The sequence below is a fragment of the Pelecanus crispus genome, chromosome 1 (genome assembly GCF_030463565.1).
Source record: "Pelecanus crispus isolate bPelCri1 chromosome 1, bPelCri1.pri, whole genome shotgun sequence".
NCBI lineage: Eukaryota > Metazoa > Chordata > Aves > Pelecaniformes > Pelecanidae > Pelecanus > Pelecanus crispus.
This window is the reverse complement of record NC_134643.1, coordinates 61,450,027-61,473,867: the sequence shown is the minus strand read 5'-3', so window position 1 is coordinate 61,473,867 and position 23,841 is coordinate 61,450,027. Positions and strand designations below refer to the sequence as shown.

The 23,841-nt window shown below is 43.3% G+C and overlaps 2 protein-coding genes across 3 annotated transcripts in view; one reads left to right on the top strand and one right to left on the bottom strand.

The window, feature by feature from the left end:
- Positions 1–23,841, bottom strand: part of SYN3 (synapsin III) — a 180,080-nt gene that overhangs the window by 91,835 nt on the left and 64,404 nt on the right. The window lies entirely within an intron of this gene.
- The window catches only part of TIMP3 (TIMP metallopeptidase inhibitor 3), a 41,669-nt gene that overhangs the window by 384 nt on the left and 17,444 nt on the right, over positions 1–23,841 (top strand). The window lies entirely within an intron of this gene.

Genomic DNA, 23,841 nt, shown 5'->3' with positions numbered 1-23,841 from the left:
CTGCACCCGGGCTGTCACCGCGAGCAAGCCTTCGTCCTCCGAGTGGCCCGGTGAAGCCAGAGGTGGGGCAGGCTAAAGCGGTGAGGGGTGACCTGGCCTTTCAAGATAGGTATGGCTCTGGAGCTGCCCCATACGCCTGGGTTAGTAAGAGCAGAGGCGTGTGGTGGCGGACCCCCCTCCAGCCCTCCTGAGGGGCGGCGGGGAGTGAGGCGTGCTGTGGCAGCAGGCTCTGCCCCACAGCAGCGGCGGCAGCCTTTCCAAGAAATACTTTCAAGAAATCAGTAATTGTAAGAGCGGCTTGTTTCCTACAGCGAGACAAAAACACAAGTGGAGGTGTGGGCAGCCAAAATTTCCTCCATAACCTGGTGACAAATAATAGGAGGCAGGATTAGGATGAGTTCTCTCAAGCCAGGAAACCGCCTGTGGCGGTTTGGAAGGTGCAGCTAACATTGGCTTGCGCTGCGCCGGGAACTTCAGGAAGGGCTGGAGAAGCAGGTAACAAGTGTCTGTGCTTTCTGTATGTTACATTGTGATCTTTGCAGCTGTGGGAAGTGTGTGAACATGCATGCTTTTTGGAAAGTTGAAACACTTTTCTTGGATCCTGGCTGATGTTTGCAGCTATGGGTTTTAGCACCCCTAGGGGTCTTCACTACACTAACTTTAGATGAGGGACAAGGGGAACACCCAGAATCTCTGAGGAGGAGGTAATGGAGGCTCTCCTCTCAAGTTCTTTGGCTTCTTTGTAGCCAAGGGTAGTTAACCAAATACGGTTGCTGCTTGGTAATTGTCCTGTGGCAAAGTATATGAAATCCATTAGGGATGTCCTTTGAGTGGACACATGTCCACATAACAGTAAATACGGGCTGTCACTTCAGCAGCCGTGAGTGGAGTGCATGAGTGAAGTCTTGCACCTCTGTGGATTGTCTTGGTAGCACAGTATAAAAAGGGCTGGGGGACTTTGCACTGCTGGTATCCGCACAGTACTGACTCCAAGCGGAGTCTGCAAAGAAATCTACTTGGCAACTGCTATGGAAGTCAAATAGAAAATAATTCTTACTGCAGCAGAACACCCATTGCTATGAACCCTGCCAGTGGCTTTTTGAAGTTAGCCAAGCTTCCTGGCAAAAAAAAATCTCCCTTGCCTTTAACTCTTCTACAGAAACTGCAGTTATGCCTGGTTATTCATGTCTAGTTTATATAGTGTATCTGCTCTTGAATGCCAAAACCAACATTACATGTTAAAAGTGCTGGGAAGGTTACAGCTTGCTTCAGTGATGATAGCCTGGAAAATATTCATAAAATAGTTTTATACTGGGGAATTCTTCCAGGAAACTGCAGTATTCAAAGTTCTGTTGCCATTTTCATAGTTCGGAGCAACAAGCATGCCACCTAAGTGGCAACTGCCAAGGGAGATTGTCCTTTCTGTGAAAGTGAGACTGGGAAACCATTTTTCCACAGCTAAAGCTGATGACAGCATGTGGCCTTCATTAGTTGCATTTTGGGAGAAGGTCTACTTTCTTGCTCTGATTAGGTCACGTTAAACTTGATTAAGGGTAGTTTTCACTTTAATTCAACTTCTTAAAATGATGTTAAATAAATTTTTTGTTATGAATACACACAGTATATTTTTGCTAGGCATGTAAGTGACTAGGAGTATGGTGAATTCCGAAGTTTCATATAACAGTGCTCCCAAATTTTAGGGCACAAAGTTTTCCTGTTTTCAACTCTGATTTCTGGTTGTGTTCAAAGTAATCTTCATCTCTCCCTTCTCTGTTCTGGACTCTTCATTGTGTCTGGACATCTCATGCCTTGGCTTTGCTCTGAGACAAGGTAGTTCAAAAAGTTGATGCTGGTGGGGCTGTCATGCCTTCAGACATCGCAGCAATGGAAAGGAGGAGAAGCAGAAGGGGAAAGAGCAACTCATTCTAGTAGATGACTTAAATGCAAGTTTTGTTAAGACCGCAGTTCTGTGTGATGGGTTGAAGCAAAAGTAAATCCTTACATTTGCTAGAACTGTCTGGAAAATCTGATGTTTCTGCAGGCTGATTTTGGTAAATGCTGTCATGTTCTGTGTGTGCTGAAAGGGCAAAAAGCACACTAAAGCTTTCTGGCTCTGGAGGAGTTAATCATCTCCATGGAAACTGATGGCAGTGTACTCCAGCAGTGTTTAGACAGACTAAACTACACGCTGGGTTATAAAACACATTGTGGGGAAGAAAAGGACTTGGCAGCAAGTTTTTATCGCTCTTGAAACTCCTGACAATATACCAGCTCAAAAGGGAGGAGTCAGTGCAGTAAGGGCTGGAGCAAAAGAGATTTTTAAAATAGCTCCTAAAACAATACAAGAAATTAACTAGCTAGGTGGCAGCCTAGGAGAGGCTTTTCATCTTCAGAAGCGCTGAATGTTGAAGAAGTAGAAAACTTTTAGTTTAGGAGTGTAATGCAAAATCTTACCGTTGGTCTTTCATGCCTAGCCAGTGAAGTCCTACTCTCAAGTTTATTCTCTTCTCCTTTAATCTGATCTCACTAGACATTTGATTTTTGATCTTCCTGTGGCTCAGTTCTGATACAGCCTCCCAACTCTGCAGTCATTAGAAGGTTTTAATCTTTACCGAAACAGATGCTCAAATAAACCCATTGGAAAGGGCTGGATTTCAGTATGTACATCCTTTGAAAGAGAAGGCTGTGGTCTTCTAAAGGAAGCTTGGACTCCATACACAACAATAATTTTTTGCTTTATTAAAAAAAAAGTGGGGGGTGTGTGTGTGAAGAGGAACTACTGCCAGACTGGTCACAAGGGTCTTTTTGCTCAGCCTGAGTGTTCCAGCATGATGAATGGAGCAAAAGTGAAGAGGTGTGTCTCATCTGGCCTTCCGAGGTCATTCAATAATAAAATTGCTGTATTAACTCTTGGCTTGCTTTCTTTCTTTAACTGGATCGATAAGTGCCAGAACAGGCAGGACAATAATTAGACAAACAGCAACTGCTATGACTTGCCATCTGAACTTTGCTTCCTCCACTCCTGCCCCCTGCCTACGACCCCTTCCAGATGTGAATATTTTTCTTTTGTTTGAATTAAGAGACCTTTTGAAAGAACAGACACCAGGCATGCTTTGTTCCATTGTGACAAAGCTGTGACATTTCCAGCTGGACATAGCTGACATGAAAAGGGCTTGTTTGTCCTTTTTTTGCAGGAGCAGCAGGAACTTTTGAGCTTGGCTGCTGAATGTTGCATTCACAGGTTTGGAAAAACACCTCCTGCCTGGCCCCTCCGGCCCACCTCCCCTTAAAAAAAAAAAAAAAGTGTAATTGCAGGCTGGATTTTGACAAATCGGTCTGCAAGTGATAAAGTACTTTGTCCACTCCACACCTACCTCTCTTTCATGTCGTGCATATACTTCAGAAAAGAGCTGTGGCACTACTAGCTGTCTCTTACCTAAGTTCAAAGGAGCTTGAAATAACATGCCTGTCTATAGTTTGTGTTGGGGGAAGAAATGTCTGTTTCAGCAAGGATGCCGGTGGGTAGTGCCCCTCTCTGTTCTAAATAAGCTCATTCTTGGTGAGTTGGAGTTGGCGAGCTTTGGGGAGATGAAGGTAAGCTCTTAGCGTCCCTTGGTGTTAAGGAAGCCATCCATTCCTCTATCCTGCCATACCTGTAGCACTAAGTTCATAACACCTGTAGTGGCTAGCCTCCTTTGGACTGAGAATGGGATATGGGAATAGCAAGAGACAGCAGAAAAGGAGGAAGCTTATGAATTTGTTTTTAGCCCAAAGTCTAAGGACCTAATTGAAAACCTGTCCTTTTTCTTTCACTGGTTTTCTTGAATTGATCATTCCACCTTCTCACTAATAAGCCAAAACAGACACACAGAACAACTTGATCATACATGACATTTTGAATGTGCATTCTTTGCCTTGACATAGACTCTGTAGTGAGGTCGCATGTGCTGTCCTATCCTTTAAGGCAGACGTGTAATTAAAAAGTTAAAATAAACCAACTCCAATTAGTATTATACCAATCTTTTGAACTGAGATGAATTTCAAGCAAATTTATGGGTTACATGTTATGGTAATGGTTGCAAAAGTGTTACATCAACTTTGGAATCAGACTTTTGTTGAGGAAGTAATGATGTGGTTTCATTTTTAGACTGGACTTCCCTTCAAGGCATTTTATAAGCAGGAAATCTGAGAAGTACTCTGTAAAGCTAAAAAGAAAAAAAAAAAAAGCACTGTGAATTCCCTTTTACATGGGAAGAAATTGAGGAGATTTGTTTAACTTTTATGGAATTCTAATGTCCCTGGTAAAAATGTGGTGAAAGTGGGTGTTCCTTGTGCCTGGTCATGTCTTCTGACAGATGACCATTCTAAACTGAATTGTCCTATTTAATAGAAGTGGAAATAGAAGTTGTTTGTTCGTTGGTTTTGTTGGTTATTTGCAATTAAAGTCCATAGCAGCGTAGAGAGATCACCTTTTGGAGTCTGGAGTTTGTCACTTCCCCAAATATATGTATTAAAAAAAATACAGTGGAAATGAGTATTTGGAAGATGTAGTGCACAATGTTATATAAAGCTCCTTTGGTACCTTGTTACTATTGCATCTGCTTACTCCAGATTTCCTGCAGGAAGTAACTCCACCAAGACCTCTGAGCCAGTGGAGAGCCAGATGTTCTAACCTTGAGACTTAGAGCTCCTTGCTTTATGTGGATGTTTCTTTCATTCTTATTTCCACTGATTTCCCACCTGTTCTTGAGAACTCTCCACCTGCCAACTGCTCCTCTATTGTTTCTAGGAAGAAGTGGGCTGATGGGAACATAGTTATGTACTGCCATATGCAGTATTAGTGTTTTTTAGCTTAGCAAAAGTTTTCATCTGGGGTGGGAAAGGGCCTGCTTTGTTCCTGCTTGTTACTCAGGATGAGCAGATTTGGTTGTTTGGCCGTAGAAGTGGCACAAAGAAGCGATACATTCATTCCCAGCTTCATCAGTGGACTTTGCATTTTCTAAGACACTAAATGCAGTTAGTGCCGGCCTTTCAGAGTCTCTTAGATATGGCAACTGGATTGGCATCTGATGAAATGATTCTCTGTATTCATGCATAATCCTACTGACAGCCATGGTGGGTGGGACCAAGAATCTTTAGTAGGAGCACTCAGTGAGTCACCTTGGCCTTAACTGGGTGTTAAAGCTTAATAGCTTTAACTTTTCAGCTTAATAGCTGAAAACTTAGTTTTTTGATGTAACAATATTGTCTGAGGTCATATTTCTTTTTCCTCACAGCTCCAATGCCATGTGGTGCTCTTATGTAGCCCAACCAAGCATGCGTCACTGAAGAAAGGAGCCTGTTTGGTCTGGGCAGGAGGTCTTGTCATTAAATGAAACTTCCACCAGATGCTCTGGAAGTTCTTAAGAGCTAGTAAACCCGAGAGGATAGCTTGCTTTGAGTTAGCAGGCAAGGCTAGGCATGCTGTGCTTGCCAGCTCTGAACCAGACTAAGCTGAAGGACTAATTTCGGTCCTAATAATGTCTGGAGAGCATGTGGTTGAGTTTCCTTTTAATGGTGAGATTTTTTTTTCAGTTCAAGATGAAGAGGCTTTTACTCTGATGTGCTTCTTATTGCTCTAGACTTTCAGGGTATGAGTCTGTCTTTCACATGATGTTATAAATTGGAAGCAACATAAATGATACTGGTGAAGTGATAGTAGTGTAAAAGATAAGAGAGGAAAATTGGGCCTTCAAGCACCAATTTGTTAAGCAAATGCAGAGTTCATTAAACTTAAAGGCCTGCTGTATCTCATCTAAACTTCTGAAGAACCTCCACATGTGACACTTGAAATTTCATTCATGTAACTTTAATGGACTGTTACTGCTCTTTAAGCTAACGACACCTTACATAGACTTCTCTGAGACAAGGTTGATCAGGGCAGCTGACTATATTTGGAACTGTTGCAAGACTGTCTTAACTTTTTCTCAGCTTTGTGGCACCGAACACTTGTTGCAAATAGCAGAGCTGAAGGTCTACCTCTTTGGTAACCCTCTGTGTTTAAGCACTTGGGGCACAGAGGAGGGAGGCACACTGCTGGGGCTTTATTAAAACCCAGAGCTCTTCCTCTAAAGCAGATACCTGAAAGAGCATGCCAAAATTATCAGTGCTCTGGCCACCAGTGACTCTGCTACCAGTGTTATTTGCTCATAGTGAGCTAGGTCCTTCTTTAAAACCAGGGTTAAACTGGATTTGCTTTGGAATAACTTGAGAAAAGAATGTTAACCAGTGAATTTCAAATTTCTGCTATTCGAAAGTATTAGGCTGGTGCTGGGCCTGAGGTAAATGAGACCAAGGTGGCTTACATGGATTTATACCCTCTTACGCTAGATCTAAAATCTGACCCAGTTATCAGTATGGAAAGGAAGTACTGGACCAGCCTCATAACTTGTGTAAAGCAGGTGCAGTGCAACTGGTCTCAGCGGTATTTTACCATCTTGTATCAGAGTTGGATTTGACTTGATGGATTCAGGTTTCTAACAGAAAAGTTACGAACACTTGAGAGCTTAAAACTGCTGTTAAAAAAAGTTAACCTTCTACTGTAATGTGAAGTAGTTCCCTTGAGTGAACACAGTGAAGATTTAGTGCTTTAACTGACAATGTCTAATAACATAAAAATACAAGGAGTTTTACACAGCCCTGATTATTTTATTTATTCAATGTTTCTGCCAGCTAAAAAAGATTCTGTAAGTCTTTAGGAAACAAGATAGAAGTCTTTTGAGTTCTGTGCTGGTAAAATAAATGTTGACTATGAATAGTCCAAATTCCTGCTAGTGTTTATGTAAGACCTTTCCAAAGGGCAATTTCAGCCCTTAGAAACAGCATACAGACAATAAAACCCAAGTTAAATAGCAGAGACTTGTATGCGAAAAATAACATCAAACCTCATCAAATATCAGCAATAGCTTGCCTGAGATGTTGAATCTCATTTTTATCTTAGGAGGAAAGGATGTGATTTGGGGTATCCCTCCTGGGACTGAAATGTGCCAGGAACCAGCAGAGAGCAGTGCTTGGGGAAGAAGACTGGCCTGGCTGAACGGAGAGCTTTGGCTGGAACTCAGGGGAAAAAAGGAGAGTTTATGACCTTTGGAAGAAGGGGCAGGCACTCAGAAGGGGTACAAGGATGTCATGAGGTTATGCATGGAGAAAATTAGAAGGGCCAGAGCCCAGCTAGAACTTAATCTGGCTGCTGCTGTAAAAGACAAAAAATGTTTCTATAAATACATCAGCAATGAAAGGAGGACTAAGGAGAATCTCCATCCTTTATTGGATGCTGGAGGAAACATAGTGACAAAGATGAGGAAAAGGCTGAGGTACTTAATGCCTTCTTTGCCTCAGTCTTTATTAGTAAGACCAGTTGTTCTCCAGATACCCAGCTCCCTGAGCTGGAAGACAGGGATGGGGAACAGAATGAAGCCCCCATAATCCAAGGGGAAATGATTAGCGACCTGCTGCACCACTTAGACACACAGAATTCCATGGGGCTGAATGGGATCCACGCAAGGGTACTGAGGGAGCTGGCAGAAGTGCTCACCAAGCCACCTTCCATCATTTATCAGCAGTCCTGGCTAACCGGGGAGGTCCCTGTTGACTGGAGGTTGGCAAATGTGATGCCCATCTACAAGAAGGGCTGGAAGGAGGATTTGGGGAACTACAGGCCTGCCAGTCTGACCTCGGTGCCAGGGAAGGTTATGGAGCAGATCATCTTGAGTGCCATCATGTGGCACGTACAGGACAACCAGGTGATCAGGCCCAGTCAGCATGGATTTATGAAAGGCAGGTCCTGCTTCAGTAACCTGATCTCCTTTTGTGACAAGGTGACCCACTTAGTGGGTGAGGGAAAGGCTGTGGATGTTGTCTGCGGATGACTTTAGTAAAGCCTTGGACACCGATTCTGAGCATTCTCCTGGAGAAACTGCCTGCTCATGGCTTGGACAAGTATACTCTTTGCTCAGTAAAAAAAAATGGCTGGATGGCCAGGCCTAAAGAGTTGTGGTAAATGGAGTTAAATCCAGTTGGCGGCTGGTCACAAGTGGTGTTCCCCAGCGCTCAGTATTGGGGCCAGTCCTGTTTAATATCTTTATAAATGATCTGGACGAGGGGATCAAGTCACCCCACAGTAAGTTTGCAGACGACACCAAGTTGGGTGGGAGTGTTGATCAGCTTGAGGGTAGGAAGGCTCTACAGAGGGATCTGGACAGGCTGGATTGATGGTCCAAGGCCAATTGTATGAGATGCAACAAGGCTAAGTGCTGGGTCCTGCACTTGGGTTACAACCCATGCAACGCTACAGGCTTGAGGAAGAGTGGCTGGAAAGCTGCCCGGTGGAAAAGGACCTGGGGGTGTTGGTTGACAGCTGGCTGAACATGAGCCAGCAGTATGCCCAGGTGGCCAAGAAGGCCAACAGCATCCTGGCTTGTATCAGGAATAGTGTGGCCAGCAGGACGAGGGAAGTGATCGTCCTCCTGTACTCAGCACTGATGAGGCCACACCTGGAATACTGTGTCCAGTTTTGGGCCCCTCACTACAAGAGAGACCTTGAGGTTCTGGAGGGTGTCCAAAGAAGGGCAATGAAGCTGGTGAAGGGTCTAGAGCACAAGTCCTATGAGGAGCGGCTGAGGGAACTGGGGTTTAGTCTGGAGAAAAGGAGGCTCAGGGGAGACCTTATCCCCTCTACAACTACCTGAAAGGAGGTTGTAGCGAGGTGGGTGTTGGCCTCTTCTCCCAAGTAACAAGTGATAGGACGGGGGGAAATGGCCTCAAATTGTGCCATGGGAGGTTTAGATTGGATATTAGGAAAAAATTCTTCATGGAAAGGGTTGTCAAGCATTGGAACAGGCTGCCCAGGGAAGTGGTTGAGTCCCCATCCCTGGAGGTATTTAAAAGATGTGTAGATGTGGCATTTAGGGATATGGTTTAATGGTCGACTTGGTAGTGTTAGGTTAACGGTTGGACTTGATGATCTTAAAGGTCTTTTCCAACCTAAATGATTCTATGATTGGGGAGAATGTTGGGGAGGCTGTTGTCAACTCGGGGATAAGGTCTTGGGTTGTGCTAGTGGGGAACTAGTGGTCTGTGCCAGTGGACTCAGCTCTGAAAACTTCGGTGTTTGTTACAGGTGGGGGAAGAGGATGATCACAGCAATAGACTCCATGGGAAACTTGCAATGGGAGAAGATATTTAGGAGCTGTAGGAGTGGCAAAGGCCCTTCAAAGACTAGTCTCAAAGTATAAGGAGGAGAGAAGGATTACTGGAGAAGGGAGAGATGTTGTCTGGAAGCATTGATGAACTAGATACAGGCTGGTCAAGCTAAGAAGAATCATTAGCTGTGACACATGACAGGCCACCCCATCTGAAACTATGTGGGACATGCCCAAGGTGAATCTAATCCATCCAGGAGAGTGAATGGGTACTGCAGCTTCAGGGAACACATAAGAAGGAGAACCCATATGAAACAATCCAGTGCTCTACTGATTGATCTCTAACAGCATGTAGCATGTTTGTTTCTGACTTGCAATCAAGGCTTAGGCTTTGAAAAAGCCTGGCTGGGTGGACTGGCCATGGATAGAGCACACGCACTTTATCTGGATGCTAGCCAAGCTATTGCCTTCCTCCATTCAGATGAATGCAAAGTTCTTTCAGACAGCCCTTCAAGAAGTGCAAGGTGCATGGGTGTGTGTGTGTGCAGGGCTTGGGCTCTTTTTATTTTCACCAGGTGAGTTAGAAGGAAAATACAGCTTAGCTGGAAAATGATGCAGATTGTGCAGCAGGAGAAGCAAATTAAATTAAACCAGATGTAACATACTGTCAAAAGGTACTTTTGATGTACATGTAGTAACCTGACCCACTGCAGTCAGGAGATAAAAGGAGAGCGTGCAAACAGCAGAGCCATCATTGTTCAACGCCTATTTGTTATTGATTCTGGACAAAAATACACGCTCTAATAAAAAATCCACAATGTTCCTTAGTTGCCCATCTGTTGTTAAAGTGTCAGAGCATTGTAATCCTGCTGGTTCTTAAGAGCTTAGAACTGGTTTACTGGGGAGGTAAAGAAAGGTATGTGAAAGGCCCAAGAATGAAAAAGAGACCCCATAGATTTTTCCTTTCTTAATTCCTTGACTTTGATGTGAAAAGGCCCGGGTTTCTGCTGGCCTGCACTGGTACTTCAGCAAAGTGGATATAACTTGCATGAAATTTGCACAATGCTTGCACAGATAGTAATGGCTACACCAGGTGCAACAGCGTGAAGGTAACACAGTATTACTTCTTGCTCCCTGGTGGTTCATTTAAAAAAATAAAAATCACACAACAGCACATAGGAAAAAGGAGTACTTCTATTCCGCAGGGCCATGTTCAAAATGACCCAAGCTCCTGCTGGCCTAGGCTGAAGGACATGAATTTTAACTCCCTCATGCTGTATTGTAATTATAGCATGGGGACTTCAACATCTGTTTCCTTTTCTCCATGTTTCCCTCTGTATTGGGTGTTACTGCAGCGCAGCCTGCAGGGAGGCCTGCTGGCATTATGTTAGTCTGTTAATTTTCTATAGAAGAGCACTGGAGCATTTGTTCAGACAACAAGTTCAATCTCATGCTCAGTGAATACATGAGCAAGCGAAGATCTTGCTCCTCGGACGTTTAATCAGCCCTCTCAAATTTCTTGGATCAGCTGTAAACAGGAAGCTCTTCCTCCTAGTGAGCCAGTTTTGGTGTTGGTCTCTAAACAGTTAAAATATAAGGGGAAAAAAATGTGCCTGCTTGTACCAAGACAGGAAAACCACAGAATGGAAAACTTCCACTTGACTTTGAAAGACAGGAAAAGGCTGGTGTTGGAAAGGCAGCAGGTAGAAGAGGAGAGCGCCAGAGGATATCTGTAGAAAACCAGCTATTTCCCAGATCCTTCTCCTTCAGCTCCAGATTCTTTTGGGGGAAGGAGTTCCAGGCTGGCCCCACTGTTCCAAGCCCTTTATACACTTTCCAAACACCCGCCCCTGTTTCCTACTTCCTGCCTCTTCTGATACTGCTGTAAATATCCTGCCTGACTTTCATAGTTCTAGAGAAATGCATGTTGCAGAATAAAGCGGATTGAGGTGACAGTATGAAACAGCCGTTAGACCCACTCTTGTGAAGTGTGTGATTGCTGGGTCCCCTGCTTCAACTTGTGAAGTGTGAGGTTGCTGGGTCCCCTAATGGAGGGAGTCCTTTAAGAGTGAAAGAGTCTTCCTGTTTGTCATACTCACCTCTGGACTAGGATACACGGGCCTGTTTCTGAGTAAACAATTTCCTCCAAAAAATAATATCCTACATATAGTGCAGAGCTAAAAGCTGAAAAATTTCTGGTGTTTGGGAGAAGGGAGGGTGGGGAAAAGAGGTTTAAGAAGGAACAGGAGACACTAGCTGAGGGACCACACTACATGGAAAAGTATAGCACTGGCAGTAATGAATACCTTAAATGCACTGGTGAAGAGGATCAGTCCAAGAGGAAATAAACTAGCAAAATGACCTCTGGGGCACTTAAGTAGCCATCATGTACAGTACTTCAGTAGCCACAAAATACAGGGCCCTCCCTTACCATCCCGCAGGGCAAAAATCACAAACGCGGAGAAGCGTGGGAAGACAAGAGTAGCAGTTCCTGTGCAAGAGCCTCAGTATTGCAAAGGATTGTGCTGGGGGTAGTGGAAGGATGAGTTCTTAGGCCCTTTGTTTTACTTCTCTAAATATGAAGAGCAGCACCTGTCCCTTTTTTCTTTTTTTCTTTTTTTTTTTCCTTTTTTTTTTTTTCCTCAAGGGGGTGGGGGGATTAAGGATTTAGTTGGTTATTTCCTTAGAGGATCAAGATAAAAAGGACACTTCAATAAGTCTGTTTCCATCTTCTCTACAGACAGTATATTTTCAATAGAATTAAGCATCTGTCCTGCTTTTCACCCACTGTGTAACAGTTTGCAGCTTTACAGAGAAGCACAGAAATAGCGGATTCCACAATATCAGACAGAATGCCTAGGTGGCACTTTTAAGAGACCCCAAATTATCACAGGAAGGTTTTAATAGAATGTTATCCATTCAGAAAGAAGCTAGACTAGACCTGGTGGCAAACAGCCAATGACCCTTATCAGTATGTTGTCTTTAACACCTTTTCGTTGGACACAATCACCTTGCAGCAGAATCTGTGATAGTGAGTGATATGTATCATCCAGCTAGGTCTGAGTTCCAATGCTGATAAAATATGCCTCGCAGAAGCCTGATGTGGGATAGTCTGACGTTACAATAGCCCCCTTCTGTGGCTGTCATCCTAATTCCTCGTAGTTAGAGATTGATTCAAGCCTTGCAGTTTTGAGTTCCTTCCAAAACTTTTTAAAGGCATTTGTTATTTTAACTCTGGAGAGTCTATTTTTGTTATCGGTATGCGTGCGTAATCTACCTCCCACATGCATTCTAAATTGCAGCTATCTCTTGAGTTTCCCAGTGTATTCTGGTTTGCTCTTTTTCTGTTTGACTGCAAGGCCAACCGGATCAGAATCATGTATTTACTCATACTTTGTTCTGAGGATTCTCCTGATGCCAAATAATTACGAGACTATAAGGCTAGGACTAATAAATCCTTGTGTTACAGAGCCCTACATCCCTCTGTCTTGTGTGATTTAGCAGGAGCCTGCTGGAGTAGCACTGCCAGCTTGATCCCAAGGAGGGTTGTCCTTTCCAACAAACTGACTCTTGAAAAAACAGCAAGCAAAGTGGGAAGCAGGTCCTCACTGGCCTTTATTCCCATGCCAAGTTTAAATTGGTTAAAGAAATAGCGTGGATTGAAAAAAGCAGACAGCACCTGTGTATTTGGCTGGATGGGAAACAAAGCTTTCACTAGTACCGGAAAGTTTTCAAGCCAATAGGTTCCTTCCTGTCCTGCAAGATCTCATGTTTGTTTCTGAATGCCCTTCTCTCATACCAATTTCCGCCAGTACTAATGGCTGTTGGAAGAGGTAGGGTAAAGGAAAGCACTGGGTTTTTTTTTCCCTCCTGTCTCAGAAACTGTTTTCCTGTTTGTCTTTTATGCAGTATGGCAGCTTGGGCCATTGACGTAAACTTTGTCCTTTGTGCTGTTCAAAGCTCCCCTATTCTGAATTTGACAACATTGCCTACACACATCCTGACTGCACACATCCTTTTTGACAGAAGGACAGGAGAGCGAACAGAAGAGGGTCCTAGGGCGATAGTTGTCTTAGCGTACCTGGGGGTTCACATTTTTGTGCAGGCTGTATATTTGTTCATCAAGCCATCATGAGGTCCGCACATGGCAGGGTTCCTTCCAGCATGTATTCCTCAGTATATATGGGGACCAACAAGGAAAGATCGACTGAAGTTGTTATTGAAAGATTATTGTGGTGGTGCTTTGAGGCAGCATAGAAAAATATGGAAAAGTCAGATATTGTTCCAAAAAGTAGCCAGAGGCCTGAATGGGAGGGAAAGAATTCAAAGGCGTTTTCCAAGAGGAGCTGCTTAGCCCACTTGGACTTCCTTCTCTGATGAAATCCATCAGAGCTCACAGCAGCCATCATAACTTGGGCAATTAGAACAAAAATGCTGATGCATGTTGTTTCCCCTTTGAATTTTGGACTATATCTCTTTATTCTATTTTTTTTCCTTATGAGGACATCTCCACTACAGTTGCTGCAACAGCTGTATTGTCATAAACATACTGAAATTCAGTAATGTGGACAACCAGTGTACACAGGCATCAACAGAGCTATAATGGTTAAACTAATAATAAAAAAAAGACCTCGTTCCTGTATTCCCAGAGTAATTTGCCTTGGCAAAGACCAAGCACTGGATGGAACTATACGCTCATGAGCTAGCTACATGTTTGCCTGCCAATTTAATAGCAAGAGCAAGCAGGATTTGTGTTCCTTTCACCCAGAAAAGGAAAACTACATTTTGGTGAGATTTCACTATAATGACAGTAGTTTCAGCCCCATTTTGGTTTTAGAATGTATTGGCAGCAAGGCTACAGCTGACAGGACCAGGCGATGCCAGTCTGCTTTCCATAGAAGCAGTAATGCTTCGACTGTTCAAGGTTATATTTCTTCCCTGCCCTGTTTAGAAGGTGGCAGGGGAATCCTTACTTGTCTTGGTGCATTTTCACTAAAATCCCTTACCAGAAAATGTTACTGCAGACTGTGGCAATGAGAATGTAATCTGTGGTTGTTTTGCATAGTTGGATAATTTGTTGGTTTTGGTTTTAAGCCAACTTGTGACTCTCTGAGGCTAGCGCTGCTCCAAACCTTATTAATAGCAGTCCTTGTCATTTTAGAGGTTTTATCTTTTCCTTATTATTCATACATGCTCATTTCTGGATTTGCTAATATGCACTTGCACTTCCTCAGCTTCCTTGCTTGTGGAAGGAAGCGGTGGAAGGAACAGTTTGCACCAATAGCCTGGTTTTGTTAGCTGGGGTTCTGCTTATCCCACGGAATATTAGAAGCGGAGATGAAACTATACATCGGTAAGCCACACCTCTGATTTTTCTCGGGGGAAAAAAGCTGTGTAACTATTCTTAGTTTGTATATTAAGTGTGAAATTAAGCAGTTCCAAGGAGATGACCAACTGCTATTCAGAGGGAGTGCCTTTGTGCTTCTGTCGTCTTCTCAGAGCTACAACAGTTCAGTGTTCTTGACTCAAAGTGTTTCCCTTGGGGTAGTGGAAAATCAGAGCTGAGCAAGGCTGCTAAAAATCCAGGCTTAGGCGTGTGCCTCGTGTGCGTGTGTGTACATCTTGCAGTTCAGTGATGACCCTGACGACTTCTTGAACTCTTAATGACAATGCAGCTGTCTGTTCATGGTGCTAATTAACCCAAAAGCTGATTCCTCCCTCCCCCTCGTTATCCATTCTGTGAATGAGATGTGAAAACAAGACGACGACTTTTCCCGTGCCCTTAGGGCTGTCTGAGCCTGGCAGCAATGACCCTGCTTGAGTAGAACTGAAAGAGCTGCTGCGCAATGGCCCATACTCCTTTTTAATGGGTTATTAAAATTCCACCTTCTCCCCCTCCCTCCAGTCCTGGTACAGTTTGGAGTGAAGGCACTTAGGGGAAAACAGCTGCAGGAATAACTTTCCCTCTTTTCTTTCAGAAAGGCAGAGACAGCTGTTCAATTCGTTAAGTCTAGGGATTCCACCACTACTTATTTAGGGCCTGATCCCCCTCCAGTTAAAATCAGTGGAAAGATTCCCACTGGGTTCAACAAGCAGTTGAAGGAAGCAGCTTCAGGAAGCAGCCTGCAATCAAACAATACTGCTTCAAAATGTTGGAAACAGCTAGAAAGGAAAAAGAGAGTAGGAAGGCATTTGTCACAGAATTGACTTGCTGACTTGCCTGCAGTCTCAAAGTACAAGCACTCAGCAGGCCAATGTTTTACTTGAGGAACAGGTTAAATTAGTGTGTTCATGGTATCCTAAGTTGCTTTTTAAAGATAGCTCTAGTATGTCTATATTCATTTACTATCTGCAGTGTTGACAGACTTTTATCGGCACGGTGACTTAAAGGACTGATCTCTGATATTGAATGCTTATTTTAGTTTCGATACTCTTTGAGATCATAGGGGATAATAGCTAACTTTTTGAAATTATGCCAGTTCTCAGCACCTGCAGCTCTCATTGGTATGAATTTACTTGCTGCTTCTGAAAAATGAGGGGAAAAATGGAATTTACTCTTGCTTCTGTCCTTAGAGCTTCTTGTTGTCACCTCTGATTTATACAGTGAAAGAGGAGTCTAGAAACTTGCTGGAGAGGGTCCGAATTTCTGTTCCATAGAGAATTTTGAAATGGTAGAAATTTATTCAATCTGAAGTATGAAGGAAAATTAAAATATTGGGGTCTTCAGCATGGAATTTTCTGGAAGAAGTGATTCTGATGCAACTGAATCTAATGTTTTAAAGGGTTAATTCAAAATGTCCCTTTTGAACTAAGGTGTCATTTCACATCAACATTGAGACTTCTAATGCAGTTGAAGAGAAATGCTGATTCAGGATGAAAATAGGTCTCAGTTTTTCTGAGAAGAAAAATAAAAACCGGTTGTGCTGAAGTTGATGCTTGCGTTAGAAATTTCTGGCTTCAGTAAAACCATGTTTCCTGACAGGAAAAAGCATTACCAGAAACTTTTCTACCAGTCCTATCCCTGATGGTTTAACAGTAACAGCCTCCCCTTCTGGAAGTGCTGATTTTGATCAGGTTACATGCTGCCTCTCAAGCTGGGAGAGATTCCAGTTCATTAGTCCTCTGGGGTTTATAGTTAGCTTTTTCTGAACGCTGAGAATTCCCTTTAAAACACAAATCTACATACCCTTCGCTTGCTCCAGTCCTTGGCAATGGGCAGTTCTCCTTGGGTTTGCTGCATTAATGAACAAACAAGTTTGTGGTTGTGCTGCTGCCACTGGACTGAGACGAGGTATTTCCCCTTGTGTTTCTGTTAGTTCCCTCCCTGTCAATGTTTAAACATGCTTACACCTGTGTTCCAGGTGCAAGCTTAACTGGACCCCCAAAAAGCTGGCTCTTGGGAGGGTGGTTCATTACTTTGCCAAAATAGTCCTTTTACAGCAATGTCCCGGGAGACCTAGACAGGCAGGAAGCAGTCAGGCTCGGTGCATACCCTGGAAATGATTACCCTTATCTGTAAACATTCAGCAGTGGGGTGTCCAGAGAACTTCTGCCTCCCAAAACAGTTAATGGGCCTTAGAGCATTCAGAAATAGTGATCACTGTGCCAGGGTGGCTGTGAAATGACTATCCAACCATGTCTTGTGACCTTTTGAGTTTTTTTCTAAAAAGTTACAAGGACACCTAAGAAGTGATACCAGAATGCAGGCTTACCTCTCCCAAATTGGAACTTTATGGTAAGTTTTTGGTAAGAATACTTTATGAAGCTCTCAGACTCCAATAGCACAGATGAGCTGACTAGTAGGTTCACTTGAAGTAAGTCTCCATCAGGTTCATATGGTCAGGCTTCAGAATTTCCATATAAAAACCGCTAATTAGCAATACTGACTAGGAATCATAGAATCATAGAAGCGTTTAGGTTGGAAAAGACCTTTCAGATCATCAAGCCCTTACAAAACAGTATAGGTTAGTCTTGGATTTGTATAAATATTTGTTGTGCAAAAAAAAAAAGTCAACAATTGGTGGTAGACAGGCACTGTTAACCATTCAGTGTGTTCTCTGTGCTTACAGAAGTCTAGCTAAGTGTTGTATCCATATCTCATTAATACTTCATTGGGAGTACCAGGATGCATATGAGCGTCCAAGCAATGACACACAACTTCTGGAAATCTATTCTGATTATGGCCTATTGGGCTGTTCATGAACATGAAATTTTGATGAAAAGTTTGTATGAAGGAAGTTTGGGTAATAAAAGAACAATATGGTTATATTGTTTCTTTCTCCACTGCAGTTTCTGTGGAACAACTTTGGCTAGTCTTTCAGTAGGACAGTCAGGGAGTTTCTGAGAAAACTGAAGAACAAAGGTGACTGGCCAGTGTCTGCCTACCCTTTCTGCTGTCTGTGCTCTGTGTCATTGCACAGGGAAAATCCTGTGTCTTCAGAGCCAGAGGATGTACAGTGTGCAGTATTTACGTTACTCATGTAAAGAGTTGTTGCTTATAGATGTTCTTAGACTTCCATGTCTTCTCTTTTTTTTTTTTTTTTTAACCTTTTCCCACAACACATCAACACTGAATTCTTCTGGCCTTCGAGTTCCCTTTGAAGGTCCAAAATGAAGGATGATGTTTTGGAACACAGTTTATGGCAGGGCACTACACAGGATCCTGGGAAGTTCTGGATAGGTGGGCAAATTGGTCAGTGTGAGGTTTGCCCTGATATTGTCCTGACCTTGACCTGTATTCTGACTGGGAATTGTGGTATGTGAGGCTGATTCAGGGCTCAGGGGGGTTTTCAACTTGCTTTAATGAACACTGAATCAGGATCCAAGTGCGATGTCTAAGTCTTTACATGGTGCTCAGACTCCAGCGTAAAATTCTTCATGTAGCTAAGCTCATCTACATAGTATTAATTACTGTGGTTACATAATAGACATTAATAAAATGGGCAATTAGTACATTCCTTAAGCATTATGATAAACTGGAACTGTGTCATGGACACGTCCAGTGTATGTGAACAGTCTGCTGGGGCGGTCAGCTTCTGAACAATTTATAATGGCTCTAGAATGGTGGGCAAAGGTACTGGCTTCTCACAGGAGAAATTGAATGTAGGTTTAATTCCAGGGTCAGGCAGGCCTAATACTGGGTCCTGTCAGGTCCAGTGCAAATAGGAACAGCAGAGCAGCACATATAGGCCTGACCTGGTTAAATATGTATACCTCTTTGGTGTGGACAGCTGCTTAGCCTATCAGTTTAATGCAAGTTTTCTAATGCAGGAAGGAATTTGCAGGCCCACCCAGTACCCTTGAAATCTATACATGTTCCCAAACAGTTCTTCCTCTCTAGCTCCTACGTGCGAAATTGAGTGTAAACCATGTGATCAGTGGAGTGCAGCCTCCTCACAGAATGCTGGCACCCATCCCAGCTGGGCGAGGTGCTGAAGCAAGGAGAGTCCTGTGAAGTAAGTTACTGAAGCAGGGAGTGTCCAGGCCTGTGGCTTTTGACACTCCCTGTTTTGAAAGGTTTACATGAGCTGTCAGAGCTGCCCTATTTCTAAAGTGCAGAAGAAAACTGTTTTCAGATATTTTCTTTAGCAGGGCTTTCCTTCCTCCTCCTCTTCCTCCTGTTGGACCATTTGGATGTGAGTTCCCAGTGTGCTCATGGATTGCACGGTGGGTTAATGAAGACTAATAAATAGGCAGATTTGGCTCAAGAATTTTCTATTGCCTCCTTGAAAAATAGAGTGATGAATTTACTACGCTTGTTAACTCCAGATATCCCACAGAGGAAATCTAGCACTAAGGAGCAAGACATGCCAGTTCTATGTATCTGTCTTGGCAGATGTCTTATTATTATATGAAATGCGAAGTAGCGTTACCAGGTTCAAGCCCTGGACATTGACTGTATATATGGTTGAGTGGTGGATCAGAGAGAGCATCTTTACCCCCTTCCTCTTGTAATGTATGTGAGCAGTCTCTTGGCTGCTTGGTGAAGATAGTGGTTTTGTTCTGAGAATGAGATATCAAGCTGCAACACAGCAGCTTGCAGAAGGAATGACCATATCCCAGTAGAGCAACTTATCTACAGCTTTGCAGGCTAAGACCTTTTCTTTCTCAGCAGAACTGAAACTTCCTGGGAAACTTGCAGTCAAAAAGAAAAAAATGGAACAGAAGGGTGCATCTACACTGCCTCTTCAGCCTCAGATCTCCTCACTGTGTACCCATTTTGATGTATACATAAAAGCAATCTCATCTGAATATTTGCAGCAACAGACATCTCATTTGGACTGTATATTAGCCTTGTTTAGGATCAACAGTACTTTATTCTTTAAGCAGTGCCCTTGACCCAAGGGAGTAAAAGTCTGCCCCATGTGAACCAGAATGGGATTTCTGTGATTGTAGTAGGTTTTTTAAAATACTGCTCAATCCATTTCAGTCACTCTAGCACTCGTTCTTGTAGTTTGTTATCATGATCTGTGGAAATGGAAGATCAGCCTCACTTGCAACTGTATCACTAAATCACCCGCGAAGGACATGTTTTCTCCTTGCAGGGGCTGCTCCCCTAGCTGTACTTCTTTGGGCAATTCATCTCTCATCATATGCTCCAATTTGCTTTCCATGTTACTGCTCACTTGATGGGTTGGGAAATGATCAATGCCAGATGCACATTCCTTTCAGGCAGTAAATGCTCCTGCAGCAGTAAGCCATGTGCACCAGCTCCTTGTTTCATTAAAATCACATATGGTTTCCATTTGCCCCTAATTGGTCTCACTTCAGCGCTGCCATATTCTCCGAGTGGAACGCTTAGACGTGTGGCTCCTTTGAACAATTCCAAAGAGCTATGGGAAACCAGTCTTCTCTGTCTCAGCCTGTCTTCCCCTTGTCCTATATGTACTGTGTCTAGAAGTACTTGATCTGGAAGTGAGGACTGAGTTAAGTCTTACTGCACAAATCTTATGTAGACCAAAAGAAAATGGAAAAGGTGTTTTGAGCTAAACATTGCCTGACCAGCTTTGAGTCATATACTTGTTATTTTTATACACTGTTGTAAGCTGGCTTTGGAAGTGCTTTTGTGTGTTGGTTTTGACAACCATCTTTCCAACACTGCTAACCTTGGCTGAAAGCAGTTTTTTCTTTGGCAGTTGTCAGTGGCACAAAATGAGGCAAAATGCACTCTGCTGAAAACATCCCTTGGAGAGAGGTGCAAGGTGCCTCTCAGCTACGCTCTGTTCATGAGGCACTCCCTTCCACTTGCATCACTTTTCCTTCCTTTACTCTGATACTTGCATACTGCCTTTTGCCTCTAGCCTGAATTCAGCTTTCAGTAACTAGTTAAAAAAATATTTAAGTGGAAGGTTAAAAAAAGCCTGCCAAAAAGGAGACAGAGAAATGGCTAGTTGGCAGGAATGACATTGGTTTCTCTTTTTATTTTACCAGAGGTTTCTCAAAACTGTAGGCATGCTCATTATGTAGTCTGCAGTGTCTCTGCTTATATCTGCAGCAGACCTAGAATGTTTTGTTGATGCAGGCTGTGAGACTTAGCCATGTGTGTAACTTGTGACTCAACTAGCTACACTCTGTGTGTGTTCTAGCTAATCTCTTGGGCCTACCTGGCTTCTCTGAGTTTAGCAGGTGTAATAGGTAGTAACAACAGACTTTTTTTTTTTTTCTTTTTTTCTTCTTTTTGCTTCTCTGTTTATCACAAGGTATTTCCTGAAGCTAGTCTCCCTTGGCATGAAACATACCATCTGCACATGGATGTAAGAGATTCTACTAGTAAACAGATATAAATGCATTTTAGATCCCTCCTTTCTTCCTTCTTCTTTCTGTCTTTCCTCCATCTTCCAAACAGACTGTGTGTGGTGGGAAAGTAAGGGAGTTGACATCAGGAGTTAGATGCAGGGGTAGTGCTGGGCAGCTGAAGAGTCTGCAACCAAATTGCATATAGGAACCTGAAAGAAATGTCTAGAAGAGAATTTGCAGTTTCTTATCTAACAAAGACCTCTCCTTTCTCTCCGATTCTAATGTATTTCAAAGGGAGCTTGGGCTTCCACAGGGTGAGATGCACTGTATGGGCATGGAGCAAAATGCTTGCTACTGCTGCCATCAGAAAAACTGTATCCAGTTAATAAGCTACAGGTGAAATGCCAAGCACAAACCAAGTTCTGCTTGTTTTCTGCAACCTTGCATCTTTAATTTGCGGTCTTGTTGGGAGGATGAGCTTTCTCCCAAGAAAAGCCCTTCTAGAGCAGTTTATACTTTTTGAAGTGACAGGAGCTCTGATGCAATCATAGTCTTGTATGAAAGTTGTATCACTCCTTATTTTGCTGTGTTGGAAATCAAGCAGTACGGCATGTTGTGCAAACAGATTCTCAGTGGCAAGGAAATCTGCAGGGATGGGAAACTGGGTTAATATTTAGCAACTGCAATTGTAATCGGTTGTTTTAGACAGAGCTTGGGCCTGGGTGAAGCCATTTAATTGCCTTCCACTTCTTTGGGTGGCCTTCAAACAGCCTTGCTATGCCACAGACAGGGAAAGTTTTTTGGATCTGTAAAACAAAGGTCAAAAGTAAATGTCATAGTTCTGGTTAGAAAATGAGGAGGAAAGTTAATGGGGTGTCTTGCCTTCCTGTTTTTATTTAGACTTTTATTGTTAGTCAAAATGTTCCAACATGCTTGCTGAAGTAAGCACAAGTCCTTTCCTATGTGATATTTATGTGGCAAATGTCTGACTGGTAGAGGTGATTGGTGTCAAGAAGGTGGTGCTTTTTCTCAGTGTTCTTCAGAGTGCTTTGAAAAGGCAAGAGCTCAAGATTTGGACTGCCAGTAATGGGAGCTAGTTTGTTGGTGAGGGGTATGAGAAGGCAGCAGCCAGCAGTGAACCTCTAACTGAAGTATCTTTTCTTTTTCTCTTGATGAGGTTCTCTGGTGATGCTGTGTAGCAGCGCAGCTGGATTTGACTTCTTCCAAGACAAAGCAAAAGACATTTGCTTTGCTCTTGTAGCTTTGGCTGGAGGTCATGATGGAACGAGGCAGGAGAAAGCTCCTCTACTGTATTTTTTCATCCTTCTCACGCTTTGCAAGAAGTCTTCAAATTGAATACTCTTAATTTGTAAAGGAATTCTATTTTGGTTATGTAGGAGGAGGTGACTTTCAGTACAAACAGATCATCAAACAGACTGGAGACTTATATCTGTTTTTTTCCCTCTTCATGAATCCCCTGCTGTCATCAGCACTTCCCTCTCTGTTCTGCTTTGCTGCAGAAGTGGGGGAATGGGTGAGAAGCTGCTTTCTTGTCCCCCTTCCAAAGCAGGCCCCACACACTTGCTTCTCATACAAGCCTACAGCCACCAGGCAATTTAATGGAGCTTCCCAAGAGGCTGCATGTAGCTGGGCCAGACTTCCAGTCCGAAGGACACAATCCACTTGTAGTTATAGTCCTCTGTTATTAGGGAAGCCAAGAGTGTTGGTAATAATTGCTAACAGATCAGCCAGGGGGATGGGAAAAGGAATGCAGCTCGTGAGAGAGAGTGAGCAAGACAGACACAGCAATTGTGTCTTTCTAGCAGCACCAGCAGCACCAATGGTAGAAAATCTATGTGTAAAAGCATCCTGCCTTGACCAGGTTAGGAGACACCTCCATAAATGCCAGAATAAACTAATACCTCAGTAGTGTGCTAGGTATGCTCAGGCGTCTTAAACACACCAGCTGCCTTAGCCCTGTGTGATGTGAGCCCTCCAGCATGTACCAGCACAGTAAGGAGTTTTTGTGAGACAGGCTGAATGAGACCGCTGCTAGTAAAGTTGGTAAAAAGTTCTCAGTAAATTGCTCTTGGAAGTGAGCCCTTGTATAGTGTTTGGATGAATAAAATGGCAGCCATCCTCCTTGGCATGTCCTGTGTCTAGTGTTAAGGCAGCATTTCCAAGTGCATAATTCTGTTGGGGGTTGTTTTTGCTGTCCGGTTGCTGGTGTAGTCAGTGGCCTCAGGATAGAGGGGGCCTTCCTTCAGCCTCCTGGTCACGTTGCTGCTACCCATATATTTTATTTTGCCACTATTTGGATGCCGAAGAATGGACTGAGAGAATAACTTGTCTCCTGTGTCTCCATTAGCAAACAACATGAATCCTCCACATCCTTCATTTACTTAAATACAGTGAGCATGCATCTCAGCCAAACCTCTCACTTAAAAATACTCACATTGCACACCAATAAAATAAATCCTTGGAACAATAATGAGAAATGTAGCATTTGTTACTGTCCTGAGCCGTTCATGATAATTGGTCACAAGGGAAATGGGTTTGGAGCAAATCCTGGTCTCTAAAGGGTGTGTGCCTCCACTTAAAATGCTGTTTATGGATGACAGCCGGCCCACTTGCATGAAAGCATATCTGGTTCTCATGGTGCAGTTGGGCACGCAACTGGGAGTCATGGTGTTAGGTTGTGCATGTAGCGCTGCCCTCACGTTAAGGTAAGGTCAGCTTCGTGATAGTGTCACCATCTAGTGGCTGGCCCCGATAGAGGACACAGGCTTGGTTGAGCTAAGACAGTCGATGCCTTTGCTTTTCAGTTGGGAAAACTAGTGTGTGCCTGGATGAAGTGACTTGGTAATCACAAGTCTTTTCACCATGTTGTTTCCTCAGCTTGGAAAATGCTTGTCTTAATCTCACG